Genomic DNA, 4,473 nt, shown 5'->3' on the forward strand with positions numbered 1-4,473 from the left:
AAGCGAAAATAAGACATGCACGCGATGGAGACTCAGGGATGCATGCTTGAGTGAAGAAGTGGTTCTCGGGACTAGGGAGAGAGAGGGTAAAGTGATTTGTAATTGTTAATTAAAATAGATATAGATATAAATGTTGGACCTGTAACAGCCGACGTTCATCATAGAAAATTGGTGATATTTATTTGTTTGTCCCTTCATATAGTCGATTACATCTATGATGAAATCATATGTACATCAATCGCTTTCAAGTATTCAACTAAACAAACAGTCCCGCTTAAGTTTCTTTCCGCTTTCTCGTTTCTGTTTTCGATATAAATCAATTGAAGCGTATCTGTTATCTATATCAGTTGTCTCGTAAGTAATCTATTCTTATTCTACTCCCTTTAGCTCATAACAGTCCCCAGGTAATCGTGTGTGATGGGCGGTAATGCGATGGCTAAAACTCTGGTTTTAGTTGGACGTACGGGCAATGGTAAAAGTGCTACTGGCAACAGCATTCTTGGGACTAAGTCCTTCAAATCAAAGGCTAGCTTTTCTGGGGTAACAAGTACTTGCGAGTTGCAGAGTGTTGTGCTCGAAGATGGTCAAATTTTGAATGTCATTGATACTTCTGGTATGGTGCTCTCGTTTTTCTAGTTATATTTGATAGTATTAACTCCCAATGCCTGTACTACAAAGGACTAAATTTAACCTGTCAATTCATTGCAGGATTGTTTGATTCTACCGTTGGATATGAAATCATTGGAAAAGAAATTGCAAAACGTATTGATTTGGCTAATGATGGGATCCATGCAGTGCTGGTAATTTTGTCAGCTAGGAGCCGCTTTTCTGAAGAAGAGGTAGCTGGATTGAACAAGTTGTGGACTTTGTTTGGAAGCGAAATTGCTAACTACGTTATTGTTGTCTTCACATGTGGGGATGAATTTGATGATGGCGAGGAAACATTCGAGGATTATTTGGGTCAAAAGTGTCCACAGCCATTAAAGGTTACTTCCTAAATTAAAATGCAACTCGATGTTTTTCTTAAGCCACTAAAGGTAGCATTGAATGTAAGCTTTAGATGAAATAGCAACTGATGCTTGGTTTTCCCTACTTTTAATCGTTCAGGATTTACTACTACTCTGCAAAAATCGATTTGTACTTTTTGACAACAAGACTAATGATGAAACCAAGAGAGTGAAACAAGTTGAGAATCTTGTCACACTTGTGAACAAGGTCATAGAGTTGAATGGTGGGCAGCCATATTCTGATGAGTTGTTTGTAGAACTGAAGGTTTGTGAGTATTTATTATCCTTCCATTGTGTGGTGAACTATAAGGATTTAAATAGCGATAAAAGTGTCATCTGATGATACCGGCAAGCACCAGTTATTGTTGTAATCAAGATAAAAGCAATGAAACTAAAAATGCAACCACAATTGAAATTTAAATCCCTAGTGGACTCTAGTGTAAGAACTGATGGCAATGATTGTATTTATGTGACAGAGAGAATCAACTATCCGTGACCAACAACAAGAGGATGCTTCTCAAAAGGGCTATTCCAATTAACAAATACTTAAGCTCAAGGAACAGATGGAAAGATCACATGAAGAGCACCTTAATCGTATTAACGAGACGGTACTTGTAAATTTGATGTCTTGTATTGGTTGAAAATGTGATGTCATTGCTACACTCTTTGCTTAATGTATAATGGTGTTTGCATAGCTTGAGTCAAAGCTGAAGGAGGCAACCGCAAGGTTGGAACAGAAGTTGGCGGAGGAGCGAGCAGCACGTAGAGAGGCAGAAGTGCAGGCAGAGTTAGATAGAAAGAGCTCGAATGAAGAAATGCAGAAGCTTAGGGAGAACCTAAAGAAGGAGGCACCGCAAGCTCAGCAGAAATCTGATGAAAAAATTCAGAAGCTTAGGAAGGGTCTACAAAATGCACACAATGAGGCTCACGAGCTACGCAGGCTTACTGCCGAGAACAAGTGTTCCATACTCTAGCTTCTCTATCTATTCAATGCTGAAAATTGCCTTTTGTCCGCCTCCGCCTTTTTCTATTAAACTGTTGATCCGTTTTGTGGATTGAGACTGCCAGTAATTTCTTTCCTATCTATAATATTTTAATTTTGATTAAACTTTTTTTATATAATTTAGATGATTATAAGGTAGTTTTTATCTGGAACCTCTTTTAACTATTCATAATACAACTATTCGAACTCGATATCTGTAAAGAGAACAACACTCTTTTTAACTAATAAGATTACATAATTATGCTTAAATGTTATAAATATTTATCGGTTGAAGCTCATCTTACTTATATTCTAAGTTTTTAAAATTTCATGTCAGACTAGGTAATAGTTCTACGTAGTTGATTTTAGGGTAAATTATGTATTTAGTATTTAAATTATTTATTTTGGTCCGTTTTAGTATCTAATTTTTGTTTTTGTTTTATTTTAATCTCAGTTTTAAAAACTAAACACATTCCGTACCTAAACTATCAATTTTGATCCGTTTTAGTACCTAAACTTTCAAATTCTTTCAAAACTTAACTATATATTTTGATAGAGATACTAAAATGAAACAAAACTAAATTTTATGTATGCTTTTGAAAAAATTGAAAGTTTTAGGACTAAAATAGACCAAAATTAATAGTTTAGATACTAAATGCGTAATTCACCTTTGATTTTCTTGGGCAAAATACGAGGCTCTTGTATTTTTCAAAAAATCATTTGTATTTTTCAAAAAAAAAAATCATTGTGATATTTGTATTATTTTTATACTCAATGTGATCCTTCAACTTATAAATAAACTTATTGTGGTCCTTTAATTAATATTTTTTTTATTGATTGTTATAATATTGATATAAAAATTCATGGTGCTGAAGTAGACTGCAGTAGTCCATATTTATTGATGATGTGGTGGATGACAAAGTAAATAAATTAAACTAATTTTTTATTGTGTTTGAGGGTCAAATTAATTTTTTTAAAGTTTAAAAATTTATTTAATTTTTTTAGAATAATAAACATTATTTTAAATTTAAAATTTAAAATATTCAAAAATATAAAGAAAACTAAAAATTAAAATTAAAGATATTATAAAATAATAAATTATTAAAACAGTAAAAATATTTTTAAAAAAATATATTATACATAATATATGCATGTAACATATAGTAATTGTAACACCCAAATTCAATCCGACTCAAAGTCCGACGGTTTTGTATATTACACTGGACCGTCGAAATGGCTAACCCAAACGTGTTTGACTCATACATAAACTCATTGAATGCAGTTGTAAACTTTAAAACATGATAATCGATTTTACAAATATGGGTGCTCCCAAAATAGATTCTAAAAAAAATCAAAGTTTTTTAAAGAGTTACGACTCAATTTATACAAAAAGAAGAGTCCATGGAATACATGTCCACTAGATTAACCAAGACGTAGTTTGCAGCTTGCTGATATCTAAAATCCGTAATCTGATGATAAGCTATGACTGAGGTTTATTTTGTGCCATTTTATTGTTTAATTGCTAGTTGTTTGTTCATGTTTTCTACTGAATTGGGTGCTTTTACATGTTTTTTGTACAGGACGATAGTTTTTGGAAAATGTGCTAAAAAGGGCAAAAAATTGCACTTTTTGTTCTGGAATCAAGAATGGAAGAGTGAGCATGAAATGCTGACGTGGTAGTGAGTCAACATCTTCTAGAGGATCTAGTCAGCATCCATTCAACAAGCTTCTGGAAGACATGCGGACGACTGGGGAATTCAAATTCAAGAAATTAGATTTATCTTTTAGAATTAAATTCACACATTTTTAGGATTTATATTTTATAGTTTATTTGATTTATTTTCAGTGTTTGTAGGGTTTTACAAGGCTATAAATACCCATATCGAGTAATCTATTTTCATCGTTCAATATTTGGAATCATCAGAATTCTCTTATTCTTTCTTTATTTTTAGTTTTATTAAATTTCTTCTTATACTTTTTCTGTTATTTTTATTTTAAAGTTTTTACTTTTTAAAATGCTAAGTATGACTTTTGTCATGTTTAACTAATTTTTCTTTTTACCAGCGGGTAAAAGCGATGATTAAATTCTGACAAGAGAATTGAGTAGCACTTCAATAACTTCAATATTTTTCTCTCATTCTCTACTAAAATCAAAACAATTTTTTTCAAAACTAAAAATTGACTTTGGTCTTGATTATTGTCGCAATTATATATGGGGGAGAAATGATCGATTGAAAGCACATTCGACTTCCTAGGAACACAATTTAACAAGATTGCCTTATTAACTGGGAATTGAGATCGGGTAAGCGATTATTGAAATATCTTGTCCAAGTTGGTTGCAAATGCACTTGGATCTTGATCATTATCAAGACTGCCTTGGTTTGATTAATTTCCAAAATCGAATTTGGAGATTGACTTGGGTATTTGTTGTACAACTTAGTCGTGTGGATTGCCCATGTTTGACGCGACAATTGATGTAAATCC

At 32.4% G+C, this 4,473-nt stretch overlaps 1 pseudogene; it reads left to right on the forward strand.

Moving 5' to 3' along the window:
• The first annotated feature begins 432 nt into the window (after nt 1-432).
• Nucleotides 433-1,981, forward strand: LOC120135713 (annotated as a pseudogene).
• The last annotated feature ends 2,492 nt before the right edge of the window (nt 1,982-4,473 follow it).

Source organism: Hibiscus syriacus, unplaced genomic scaffold (genome assembly GCF_006381635.1).
Source record: "Hibiscus syriacus cultivar Baekdansim isolate YM2019G1 unplaced genomic scaffold, ASM638163v2 tig00110610_pilon, whole genome shotgun sequence".
Taxonomy (NCBI): domain Eukaryota; kingdom Viridiplantae; phylum Streptophyta; class Magnoliopsida; order Malvales; family Malvaceae; genus Hibiscus; species Hibiscus syriacus.